Here is a 14,960-nt window from a genome sequence, read left to right as displayed (position 1 = left end):
CGACGCGAAAAGGCACGGGTTTACTTCGGGAGACATCGGAGCCGGTCAGCCATGATCAGGTATTCGAAAACGTAGCCGCGCGCCTTAGGAGTGGCCGTGATCACCACGCCGATGGACAGGCAAGAGTTGTATCACAGGCCACCATGCTAATGGGCACTATCAGGTGTGGCACCGGCTACCAGGCTTAGATGGATACTTATAAATCGTATTAAAAAAAAATTTCTGTTTAAAGGAATAGGCTAAGTACAGAGTCATCTGAGATTATATAGAAGCTTACCCCTAATGTTTTGAATAAATTTTGAGTATAAATCATGTACGGTATCTGCTTCATCATACTGAACTTTGTTTTCTGTTAGGTGGTCCGTCAACGCAGTGCACCGTAATGTGTAGACCCACGTCACTGGAGTTGACGTAGACGCCATGTCACATGTAACAGTTAAAAAAAATATAAAGGATACTATTTCTCAAAGGTAGCAGAGTAGTGCAGGTTGAAGCATATAGTGACCAAACAGTATTGTGACCATATATCCATCAGAGGAGGCTTCAACATGTTAAGGAGATAAACATTAATAATAAATATCATTATATATAAATTACTCAAGAGCGGACGTTTCGCCCCTTATAGTTGGAGCACCTCTGAGTCTTTTAAAAAAAGAACATGTGACTTCCCAACTCATGTTGATTATTAGATTATGTATTTAAACTGGCACAACAACCAGACAATTCTGTGATAAAGTACAGGAAGGGTCTTCAAAAGAACAAATGATTAGAAACATTTAGTTATACAAATGTGAACAATTAAACTTATTGTATGTACGCTTAACTGTACGCATCAAGGGCTTCTTAAGAACCCGATATTTAACATTCATAAAAGTTACAAAATACATAGGTACGAAAAAAAAACATTAAATAATCATAAGCATTTACAAATATCTAAAATTAAATGGAATAAAAACATTGTGCTCTTGGTTAAGTAGATTACGTAAGTTGCACAAACATACATACATACCTAATTTTATTACCAAACTAATATAATAGAAACAAGAATAAATAAGTTTTAAGTGAACTAGGTTGATGAAAGCAATCACAAACGTTTTTATCATGTGTGCATTACAAATATTGTTTGCTAGAACACGAATGTATTATATCGCGTACATTATAAGGATCATGAGTAACACAACATAAGAATGCTGTATGATGAAATGCAAACATTATACGCCGAAACAGACATATTTATATTAAAGTTAACGATATGATAAGAGCACTCGCACCAGGTGTGGCCCCAGCCTCCATGCTGATATGTAAGCACATGTTATTATAGCCACCATGCTCATGGACATGCAAAATATTTATCCCAGACCACCATGCTGATGGACGCTCACAAGGTGCGTTCCTGCCATTACGATAATCGTCGTGCACTAGGTGTGACCCGGCCAACATGCTGTTGGACCAGACCAGACGTAGCCACATTCATCATGCTGATAGGCACGAACCAGGTGAGGATGCAGCCACCATGCTTATGAACATGCTACAGGTGTATCCCATGGCACCACGCTCATGGGTGTGTACCTATTGTGGCCCTGGCCACCATGCTGACAGATCCGCAACATTTGTGGCCCCCGACACCACCTTATATGCGCAAATCAGGTTACAGCCTGACCACCACACTAATGGGCACGCACTAGGTGTAGCCCCGCCGACTATGCTGATGGACGCATATCAGTTGTGACATAAAACACCCTGTTGATGGAAGCGGAAGAGGTGTATCATAGGCCACCATGGATATAGGTGGGCACCAGGAGTGGCCCAGGCGACTTCGCTGATGTGCGCACACGAGTTGTGGCCCCGGTACTAATACTGATGGACGCTCAAATTTGTATCCTAGGCCACCATGCTGATGGACGGGAACTAGGTGTGGACCCGGCGACCACGCTGATGGGTGCAAACTAGGTGTGGCCCCAGCTAACAGCTATTAGGAACGCAACAGCTGTGGATCCCACTAAAATGTGGTTTGGTGTGCACTATTTGTAGTCCCAGCCACAATGCTGTTAGACATGCAACAAGTGTATCCAAGGCTAAAACGCTAATGGGCTCACACCAGGTGTGGCACTGGCATGATGCTGATGGGCGCAAACCAGATGGGACCCCAGCCATCATGCTGGTAGGTGTGTAATAGATGTGGCCCTGGCCAACCATGTGGTTGGGTATGCACCAGGTGTGGCCCAGGCCATCATGGTAATTTGGGTGCACCAGGGGTGGTCCCAGCCACAACTCTGATGGATGCGCAAAACAGATGTATCGCAGGCTACTAAGCTTATCAACCTGTAACAAGTGTGGCCCCGGACACTAAGTGTAGATAGGTGCACCAGGTATGGCCCTGCAACCATGATGATAGGCGCAAACCAGGTGTGATGCCCGGCCATCATGCTGATAGGCGCGCCCCAGGTGTGGCCCCGCCTACCGTGATGATGAACACGCTTCAAGAGTAGCCCCGGCAACCACGCTGATGTGCGACACCAAGTGTAACCTCGGCCACCATACTTATAGGCGCGCAACAGTGTTAACCCCGGCCACCATGCTAATAGGCCCGCACCAGGTGTGGCCCTAGCCACCTTACTGATATGTATGTACAAGTTGTAGCCTCGGCCACCAAGCTGATGGTTGTACACCCGGTATAACTTGGCCAAAACTTTGATCGCCGCACACCAGGAGTAGCAATGGCCATTATGCTGATGTACGCTCACCAGGTGTTGCCCCAGCCAATATGCTGATGTGTATGCACCAGGAGTGGCACCGGCCTCCACGTATGGCGCGTGTACCAGGTGTAGCCCCAGGGAACACACTGATAGGTACACACCAGGTGTGGCCCCCGACACCTTGCTAATAGGCACAAACAAGTTGTAACCCAGACCACATGCTGATGGGCGTCCACCAGGAATAACCCTATAATAAAGCTGATTGGCATGGCAACAGGTGTATCCCTTGCTAACATGCTGATGGGCGCGCACCAGGCATTTAACCGGCCACCACTCTTATGTACGTTTAACATGTGTATTCCTGGCCTATACATGGATGGGCATACAAAATGTGTATCCCAAATTACTTCTAGAATGGGTACGCCCCAGATTTTGCCTCGGCCTACATGATGGGCGTACAACAGGTAAGTCATTGGCCACCCTGCTGATGGGTGCGCATCAGGTGTGGCCTGAGGCACAACACAGATGGGCTTGCACCAAATATCCCAGAACACCATGCTTTTGGGTTTGCACTAGAATTTTCTCGTGCCACCATGCTGATGGGCGCGCACCAGGTATAGCATTGGCTTATATGCTGATGGAGGAGCACCAGGTGTAGTCACAGCCACCACGCCGATCGGCGACAATCAGGTGTGGCCATGGCCACCATGCTGATGAGCAGACTCCAAATGCAGCTCTGACTACTACACATTTGGCCGCGCACCATGTATAGTCCCAGCCATCATACAGATAGAGCACATTAGGTAAAGCCTAGGCCACCACATTGATGGATGCGCACCAGGTATTGCCTAGCCCTTCACACTGATGGATGCATAACATTTATTGCTCTACCACCGCACAGATGGTTCGTATTAGGTATAGCACAGGCCTTCACGCTGATTAGTGCATATCATTAATTCGTAACTAGAACTCGTACTGCTTCTAGCCAGCATGCACAATCACTCAATTAACGCTGCAACAGAAAACCCACAGGATGTCTCGTTAACACTACTGTCTATTGAGTGGATGCTGCCTCATGTCCAAGTGAGCATTTTCGAATTATCAAGATGTTTAAGAACATTAAAAATGGCAATAACTTCGATGCGCCATTCCGATTCTGGAGCCTGGAAACTTATCATGGCTTACCTCATAGTCAGAATATCAATTGGATAGTAAAGTCCAGCTTTGCGACAAAAAAATCAAGATACATCATCGTTGGGCTTCACACTGGAAGACAGCTCAGTTCATGAATGAGCCGCTCCATGTTTGATAACTGCCAAGTACATAAAGCAAAAATGTTTTCAAACATCGACAGCCACCTGTAAGTTGACAAGAACATGGACTTCGAAAACGGAAGACTTCTTCTCGCATATTAAATGTATACTAAATTTCAGCAAGCCTACTATGGGCACCTACAGTCACTGATAATGAGTCCCGAAAGTTTAAGAACAAGTCTCGGTTAATGGTGTTTGGCGTTTACGAGCAGGACGATCAAATGAATTAAAATATAATGGACTGTAGAATGGAGATATGGACAAGCGGGAATATTCCACCAATCACTTATGCTTTTCGTCTGATATTTCACGATCGATTGGCATCTTACAACTGCCGAGACAAACTTGTAAAAAATATATAATTTATAACAATTAATTTTTATAGATTAATTAAGTAACAGACGAGCATTCCTATAGGCAAGATGTACTACAGCCTTCAACGTTTCCAGAGACAATTCGGATTCGTACTCAGGGAAATGTTTTCGCTAAGAGGACGACGGCTGGACTCGAACCCGCACGTTCTGGCCTCCGAATCTCTGGAAATTACTGGACACAAAATGTAAGCACAGAAATGAATGGCTATGCAAATATTACCATGGCCTTTAGTGGGGCGAAGGTAAAATTCCGTACCACCAAGTGAAAAATACTCTGGATGATTTGCTACTGCAGAATCTGCGTGGCATCATTTATGTCGCCAGACCTGAGCAAAAGAAATGACTGAGTAAGATTTCTGATGGAGCCACCAAAATTTTAGACCTGCAGACAGACAATGGCTGTCTTTTCCTGAACAAGCCTAGTGCAATGTATGGCGAGCAGCAAACGACAAGTTTGAATGAGAGTGTGCCTGTACAAACTCGAAGTTAATGCGAAAATGGCACTCGAGTGTGAGTAAATTATACATATATAAAAGGTATACAACGGTTCGTGCCTTCAGTTATCTGACGACCTGTAAGAAAATGCCTTCGTTTCTTCCTTCCAATGTGTATGTGAGCGTAAAACCTAGCTTCAGCAGTGTCGAGTACAGCGGCTAGGATGCCTGATACATGCGCACATATGTGGAAACCTGTGATTCAGGCGCTGAGCACTGGCGGTTTTCGCACATTACTGTGTCCTACGAACTGTATCAGCTGCTGCTAGAAGGCTGCGAACCTGAAAACTGTGCCTTATCTACATTAATATTATAAAGCTGAAGAGTTTTTTTGTTTGTTTGTTTGAACGTGCTAATCTCACGAACCACAGGTCCGATTAGAAAAGTTATTTCAGTGTTGGATAGTACATTTATCGAGGAAGGCTATAGGCTATATTATATTATCAATAACATTAGGGATCCTTACTAAAAGTCCAATTTAGAATCAAATGCGTTAGAGGGGGTTAGATACAACATGCAGTACACGTACGAAGTGTGTGTTGACAATGCCGCAGGCGCTAGAAGTTTATTTACTATTGGCTATTAACATTGTTGCCACACACTAGATGCCTTATTATTCTTAATTTTCCCATACAAGTAAAAAACACCCGTGTGATATTAACAACGAAGCAATCAGTACCCTCATAAGAGTTAAATTAGTATTTAAATACTTCTTATCACTTTAAATCGCAAACCTAAACTATTGTTTTTTTTCCTCTCTCTGTGTTTAATTTGTTTTTTTATTGCCCTTTTTTTCAAGTATATATATTTTACAGACTTGAATCTTCACAGTAATGTTACTTATGTTACGCAGGATGACATTTTCCGAAAATTAGATCCCATGGGTCGTTAAAACCAGGCAACAGTGGGTACTTTGTCTGCATGAGAACAGGATTTTGCATTGTTCATGCCTTCTGCGTCTCCATGGCAACGGGCATCGCGCGGCAGTGGCGTACCCACAAGGAGGGGCATGTATAATGAGCGGCGCAAGAGTGATCTGCCTGTATACTGCCGTAGCGAAGTACGGGTACATTAGTTGTACGTTGCATGCACGAGTCGGGAAACCATCGGTGCTATTTATTTTCTCTCCGGTACATTAAACAGCATTGTAATAAATTTTCACTGAATTTTTTAATTTACCATTATTGTAAATGGGAGATTTGGCTTAGTTTTTTTCCATTAGTATAGCTGTGCGAAGCCGGGTCGGGCAGCTAGTATTACATGAGACCGCACACGATCCTTCCAGCCATCATCGAAGAAGTAGTCACTTCGTCTGCACGTGCAACATCAAACGTGGACGTGTTGCAACCTGTTGCGACCGGCTATGTATCTTCGCAGAAGCCCAAACTATGTGCGTCTCGTTGTAATTCAGTCAGTAATCCTCTCCCAAGAAGCACTGAGTCAAAGCCAAGTCGTAGCTGTGGTCGCAGACATCGTCGTCCTTGTCTCACCGAAACTGTAGATGCCGAAGAAGATGACATATTAAATACATGTGTTCCTGTGCCCGACACCGTCGAAACATTTGGAACCGGAATAGATGTCACAGTACCCAGAGTCGATGAGGCAGTTTTTTTAGCATTAAAGACTTTGTTTACAAATATGTTTAATGCCTTAACCTAATATGTATTTTTGTATTTTTTCTAAACGAATTTTTGAAACTTGAAATATGTGTGTTTTAATTTCTAGTTTTTAAAAGTACCTGCATCTTAACTTATTAAATAAATAATTAAAAATATTTTTTTTTATTTCACTCGTTTCGGTATATATGTGAAGCCCAGATGGCAGTGCCCTCAGTCCTTCTATAACTGTGCTACAGTGTGTATCGGTTCTCTTCAGTACATTTCCTGATATTTAGTTTATTTTTAAATGACGACCTTGTTGGACTGTCTAACCTCAATAGCGCCGAATTAGATGGCAGTGACGCCAACAACAAAAGAGATCTGAAAGGAAGGTCTAGCATAATTGTCGGGATAGAGATTTTTGCGACCGTCACGACAGAGGAGACCTCGATGGCGACAAAGATCTCGTTGGTATCTGTAATAACGACTGCTGAGGAGAAATCATTAGTTGATATTTTATCTGCTGAAGTTTTGCCAGTGTAATTGGGGACTTAAAAGAACTATGAACGTTTATAGCACCAGTGCAAATACTGTGGAAAGTTATTCACCACAACTTCAAGTACTCGTCGGCATGAGAGAAGTTGATGCCGGAATAATGCACAAAGAATTCTGTTTTAAATGTAATAAACTAATTTCACGACTAAATAGTCTATCCGGCATTGATATAAGTACTGGGTTAGTTAAATGCAAACAAGAACCTTTTGCAAAATTTAAACTGGCTGTTGTTTTGACTCGTGTCTCATACCAGTCGCTGCAAGTATATAGGCGATGCCCAGGTGATGAGACTCTCAGTCTATCTCTGGCTGTGGCGCAGTTCAGGTCGTCTAGATTGACCTGTCTGACATATTAGTCTGGTATCTGGGAATTCTTGAGAACTCGATGGCAACTTTAAATACGGTCTCAATAGAAGGCCTACCATGAACAGTGCAGGCATCGAGGGCAGCGATGCTGAAACCTCCAGAGATCCATACGGCAACGAAGCAGATTCTGTTGGCAACAGCATCAACAGTTGCACCTTCTGATACAGTGGAGTATAATATTTTAACGTTCTCAGTGTTTTCAGCAGCAGAAGAATGGTTATCAGCAGTGCCAGTGACAACCATAAAGGGCCCAACAACTTACGACGTTTCATCACCCAACTGTACATACTGTGAAAGCAAAAAAAAACTTTAAAGTTCGTGATTACATAACACATTGTTGTAATAATAACTCTGAATGCATTATTTTTCAGTGTAACAGGTTTAGCGAGTTCATATGCCATGGAAGATTGAAAAGACACATCAGGAATTGTGATAGACTGGTTGCACATTCATTCGAACCAACATATATATTCTGTGGCAAAATGTTTATGCACATATTCAATGCGAGGCATCATGAAATATGTCTCTGTCCTTTCAATGAAACTGAGAACTCTATGCTTTGTGAAAAATGTGGTAATGGACTATTTCTTGGCGATGCCCTGAAAATACATTCCAAGGTATGTAAAGGAATTGCTTCCTACTCTAAGAAGAGTGTGAAAATCGAGAAACATTAGTATAATTTTAATTTATTTTTTTTGTACAATACATAATTTTTAATTTATTATTTTGAATTTTGTTGTTTTTATTTCTCGAACGTCTATTTTTTTATTTTGGTAAAATTTTCTTTTTATATTAATCAAGGATAGATCCATGGACCGATATCGATCGAATCAATCATTTGGAAATTTTTCCACTTTTCTAGCTCAAAAATTACCGAATTTCAAGATTATGGCCAAGATGTCCAACCAGATTGCGGTTGCCCTGGCCTGCAGTCTAGCAGATAAAAATTAAACTCATATGACAACAGCACCCTATAGCTGACGAAAACAATATTTCTAATCCAAAATAGCAGTCTCTAGCAGACGAAAAAAATTATGGCTGCCATTATGTCATACTGGTTGATGTAATATCTACCTAGGGCTTATTGGTGGGAGTTCAGTCTGCCTGTTGCTTCCATGGAGGAAGGATCGGTCACAATTTTTAATCGATTGCCCTCGACTGGTTTGAACAAAGACTCCAAGGTATCGGTACATTTTTCATAAAAATTTCAATAATTATTTTTAACATTTTTTAATTTTTCTTGTTAAAAGTGGATAAAAATTACAGATTTCCAAGATGGCGGACGATTTTCACAATAATGAAATTTATTTTTATTAAATTTTTAATTTAATTTTAAAATGTTTCTTATTCAAACCAGATAATAAATACAGTTTTCCAATTTTGTATCTGTAACAAAAATTACAATGGTGTCATCATATGGCAGAATCCAAATGGTGGCCATAATGAATAGTGCAACGATGACATCCTAATCCACGATGGCGGAATTTTATAGAACCAAATGGCGACCATAATAAAAATACAATGTTTCTAGAAATCGAGATTGTGGCCATAGCAAAATTTCAATGTTAATGAGTGGAGAATTCGATTCCAAAATGGCGGAAGTTAAAAAAAAATTCATAAAAACGTTTTTCAATGACACCAAGATTTTCAAAAGGGCATAAAGTTTAATAACAAAGATGGTGGATCCAAGATGGCGGCTGGGGTCAAGGTTATCCAAGATGGCTGCAGGGATGTCAGTATCCAGGTTGGTGGCGCCCATCCTAAATCGTGTATAAGTGCCAGGAGCCCCCTGAATATGCTAGGCCTACTAGCATGAAAATTTTGACCATAATTGTATAGAGATTTCCAAAGGTTTTTTTTAAATACATTTATAGCTACCTTTAACCCACTGATTTATTCTTATATTCCAATTGCATAAATAGCCAGAAAATGGATTTATTATACTTTTAACGTATGGTTACGAATGTTTCAAATATTAGAAAAACTTTAACATTTCCTATCTCTCGTATGTGTGAAGTTGCACTTCTGACGCGCGTGGCGGCCACACACCAATGTGTGTTTTTAGAGGTTAAAGTTAAGAAGGCAATCTTCACAAATTATAATATTGCTATCTATACTAATGTTATAAAGCTGAAGAGTTTGATTGTTTGTTTGTTTGAACGTGCTAATCTCACGAACCACTGGTCCGATTAGAAAAGTCATTTCAGTGTTGGATAGTACATTTATCGAGGAAGGCTATAGGCTATATTATATTATCAATAACATTAGGGATCCTTACTAAAAGTCCAATTTAGAATGAAATGCGTTGGAGGGGGTTAGATACAACATGCAGTACACGTACGAATTGTGTGTTGACAATGCCGCAGGCGCTAGAAGTTTATTTCCTATTACCTATTAACATTGTTGCCACGCACTAGATGCCTTATCATTCTTAATTTTCCCATACAAGTAAAAAACACCCTTGTTCATCGTCTTCAGAACCAAGCTAAACCTCACAAATAAAATTTCTTCTACATCATCCGCGAAAGAGTTATTAGCTTCGGTATCATTACATTCTTTCTCGATTTCGTCTACAGTTTACTCGAGAACAGTCTTTGTTACTTCCTCTTTGTTGCTATCTTCTCGAAGTTTAACTTGCAAATTATCACAGTCACAATTGCAATTCGTTCAAATAACGGAATATTCAAACCCAGTATTTATGCACACATGGTCTCCCCAACATCCGTTTTTGCATTTACAATAAATATGTTTCATCAAGGTTTCCGGAGTTACGGATCCAAGTGTAGGGACAATAACTAGCCCATCCCTGTTTTTTTTTTTTTTCATTCCCATCGCTCTGCATTTTGTTCAACTCCATACCACTGCTGGACCTGGTGATAGGGTCGGAAAGAATGTTATCGTGCTGCTGCTTCTGTCGGTGACAGCGATTCAATATTTAATTTATTTTTATATACTGATTTGGTGAATCATGTATACCTATAGTGGTTAACGGACATAAATTTTACGCCATCGTACACATAAAATGCAAGGAGATAGCGTTCTCCAGCTTTAGCAATCATCTCTGGGTCAGAATTTTGGTTTTCGAATACATGGACAAGCTCGTTAAAATGTGGAGTTTTTTCGGAGTACATTTGCACGTTTCATTTTTTTTATTAAATTGTGCTGATATTGTATCACAGTCACTGAAGTCATGCAAGAATAACATATTATCAGTGACTGTTTTATGAATGATACTTTTTTTTGAATATATTTGTTGTAAATATTTTCCTTCTGGTTTGAGAATGTATATGTTTGAATGCATAGACAGAGATGTCAAAAAAATCTTCGTCTTTGCTGGCAACTATTACATAGTCATGTAGACGAAATGCCAATTGCCGTATTGATTATTCGCGTATCTGCATTTTCTGAGGTTTGTTTGACCATGAGATTCGTAGCTTCAAAATTGGTCATCATTATAATGATACGATTCTTGTTTGCATCGTTGCCCAAAACTTTGTTTGGTGTCACAGTTGGGATCATTCTCTCGTCAAAAATTATGTCTACTGAAACATATTTTCTTGATCGACTAGATCGCTCCGCTTATTTGATACTACGGTCTACTACATTTTCTAGATATCTGTCAAATACAATGATTGAATTGGATGTATATTTCGATCGAACGAATGTGTCGTAGTTATTGCAAATGGATGAAAATGATTTACCGTGATGCCAAACGACTCCGTGCAAAATAATTATCCGTCAGTGCTCTACATAGCATTTCCAAAATTGATATCTCCAGAATATTACTCAAATGCCTTATATACAGAAGATTTAACGCACTTGCGCATGCCATCCTTAATTAATACTATAACGGAAACGAAGCAAGTTCGTACGTAAGGAAGTATTCAAGTTCCTTATCAAATTCTTTTGCAATGCACATACTTTGAAAAATTAATAACGCATTAATCAGAATAATTTCGTCCTCTATCCGAATGCCTGAATTCCTAATGCTAAATCCTTTCACACTGTCATTCCTTTTGAATTTTACGGTATAGAAATCCCCGCCAACGACTTTAGAAATGCAACTTCTTGAGACATGTGACAGTTTATCTTCTCATTTACAATACTTTCAGTGCTTATTGACATGACTACCTTATCTTCTGGAGAAGGTGGGTGTGGCACAACCAATCCATTAGATTTTTTACGACGGCATTTTCACAATTAATTCGCGAGCTTCTAAATTCGTCATGCTGATAGGAACTGGAAGAAATCTACTGTGGAAAATTGTTCTACTTCGTCGCAAACATTATGCAGGAACACCATTCCTAAAACCCATTTGGAAAGCACGCTGTACTGGACTTTACTCCAAGTGTGAGGCCGCCAAGGCATTTCATCGTCCTCATTAACGATTATTTAATCGTCATATCTGAACACATAACACACCGAAATTTATCAGAACATTTTATTGTAAAGTATTCTATATCTGTGATAAAGTCGTATTTTTAGCTGTTATTCATTCCTTCTAATCAATCATATCTTGCAAATATAAGTGGCAAGTCTTTGCATAAAATAATTGGTCACTGACATGAATATAAGGTAGCATTTTCTGGATATTGTCAAGATGTAAATTCCAATCGCCCATTTTTTCTGCCTCGATGGATTGTGTTGCACATACGGAAATATTGCACCCAAAATTCACTGTGGAACTACTTTGTTTAAATTTGACAAGTTGATTCTCAAATTGCTCAGCAAATTCTTTGTAGCATTCATCCTAGTCCACCACAATTACCACTGACCTATCGAAATTGTATAGAATTCTTTTTAATTATTACTGAGATCGGCTGTAAAATCTATTGAGTGCATGAGAATTTTACCAATTAAATTATGAGCCAGCATATGCGCTCTTACCGCACGTGAATACACGTGTCCTGCTATATTGACAGTTATTTCATTCTCCTTCCAGTCATACATTCGATGGATCCCATGAACGACATTGATAAATGGTATCCACCGAGTCTTATGAAAACATTACTTAATTTTATGTCCACACCACACGACGATACAATTTTCTGCACTGTCAAACACAGGGGCTTGTCAAACGTGACAAAACTAGTGTGCAAAACAAGTTTAAGGAGCAGATATGAGAAAAGTGAAAATTTGTCGTGATTACTCGGTGTAGCATTAATGAAGGCCAAGCATTCTAAAATTATTTTGGGAAGAGAATTTCGACTGTCATTTGGGTTATAAATCCACTCCATCCAATTATGTTAGGCAGTTCCATAAAACTACAGTAAGTCCGAAGCGGATGGCATAACCACTTTCGTAACAAAACGAACGCTATCAAAGTTTCGAATATCTATTGTTTTCAAACCCATTATGTTTGTCGTCTCAAATGTTTTCAATGCAATTGTGCCAAATGTACCTACAGCTTGGGCAGACGGCATTTGCTTTAATCGTTTAATATTTTGATCAGTGGCAATGCCATTTTAATGCTTTTTACAATAGATAGCACCCATGTCATGAAAAGAGTTTTTTTTATTCTAATGTCTGTTTATTAAAATCAATGCTGTCGAAAACGAATTGCGAAAATGCATTTATGTCGATATTTAACAATGGGCACATTATAGCCGAAACGTTAAATAGCATCGATTTAGTGTACATGAAACAACATTCGAAAGAAGACAATGTGTCTATTAGTTGACGAGATCAATACTTTTGAAATAAAAATTATACTAATCAGTGACACAAAATATTTCGGCTTTGCTGCGGCAATTACGCAATGTGCGAGAGCAATACCCTTTTTCTTCCATTTCTCAAAAGACGCTCGTTTGTTTTTTAATATAACAACATCTAGGAAGAAGCGTGAAGTATCATGTATAAGGACTCAGTTTTTTCAGAAAAATATCCGTCGGTGGATTATATGTTGTCTCGTAGAGCTTGGAGCGAATATCCTCTACAACGATTGCTGCAGCAATACACCAACGTTCTTCCGTCTTTCTGCTGTGTTTTCGCTGTTCCAGGGTTCTGTGGGTAATTTATTCCATGTGTTTCCGAAGAAAACCACTGGAGCCTTATTGGCAGTAAAGGCAATACAAATATCGTCACCACACTTCTTCAGTAGTTGCGCCTTTACAGTTTTCATGTGTGGGTGGTAACTGCCTTCAATTTTGACCATGAGTTCATCCAAATAAAACTGACAGTCTTCAGAATTCTCCTTGATACAAGAGTAAATATATTGCATTGCAGTATCGATCTCGTTTGCATAAAAACTTCTTTTTATTTTCTTCAGTCGTTGGTGGCTGGTATAATTTATTCTTGATGCACGAATTATGATATTGTGCGTCGACTGCGACCAGACGTATAACAATCGCTTGACCTCAATCATTATTGTGAGCTCTAGATATTTATTAAATGCTGTTTTGCATCGTCAATTAACGCGCACTGTACACAATATTAGGATTGTGCAAGTTTGACTGTTTTTGTTTCGCTATAAACGTTGCTATTATCTCAGCAGCGCACAAAAAACGGTTATTTCTGAAAACAAATGTTGGGGTAGTGGATAGCAGTTGTGGATAAAAAGGTGCGACATCGTTTCCTCTACGCAAATATTAAGAGATTAATGACTCATTAGTATAGCGTTTCTAACGCACATCGTGAACCACTATCAATTTTAGTACCTCGAGAGTTTTCATTTGTTGTCCTTTCTTTTAACACTTGACTTACAAGTTTCTACAATCCTTTTTCCTTCACCTCAATCACTTCACTTCTTCCAATGGATTAACACAAATAAAACAATTCACTTTCTTAGCAGCCGTGGCTTTGAATTGCGAAGAACACTGTGGAACGGTACACTCGTACTAACTATTTAGGCAGAATATTTAAGCTCCGTCAGCAGATGTTCCGTAGAAGGGGCGCCAAGGCTAAGGGGGAGCGTCCTTTTATACATACGACGGACCATATGTGCCGTAGTAGGGCGGGTATTTCAACGCATAGTGAAATATTTGTCATTAATGATCGAAATACGCGTGTTGGTGTACATGTGTGTTGGTTTGCGGCACTCGTACAAAAATAGGTTTATATTAATTATAGCAAATTTCTTATAGTTTAGTTTATTACATAATTTGTTTTATCATAAAATGAGTTCGAAAGGAGATATTCTGAAAAAAAAAAAACAGTTTTGAGAGGTTTTTTTATTCAATGTGTCAGCACGAGCGGCCAAGATACGAGGTTTCAAAGTGAAAATTTAAAAAGACCACGTCGAAATCTATAAACATTCAAATTTAAAAAACTCCCGGAAAACATTTCAGATAAACCCATTTTTGAGCACCAAATGGCTGGACTAAGAAGGCGGACGAAAGAATACATGGCTAAAGTATTTTCAAGTCATGTAACATGTCACTTGGTAACTCCCACTCCCTCCCCGGTCACGTTAGTGCCTCTGATTATATGAGAAGAACTGTACAAGCTTGGTAAGGAATTAGGCAACCAGTCACGCTTTGGTGTCCGATGTTTCATCTGCATTTAGGGAAACAATTTGCGAGGGAAGGGAGGGTGTTGCGGTGCACCAAAATACCACATCAAGAAAA

Source organism: Bacillus rossius, chromosome 2, assembly GCF_032445375.1.
Source record: "Bacillus rossius redtenbacheri isolate Brsri chromosome 2, Brsri_v3, whole genome shotgun sequence".
Classification (NCBI taxonomy): domain Eukaryota; kingdom Metazoa; phylum Arthropoda; class Insecta; order Phasmatodea; family Bacillidae; genus Bacillus; species Bacillus rossius.
This window is presented reverse-complemented; position numbering follows the sequence as displayed.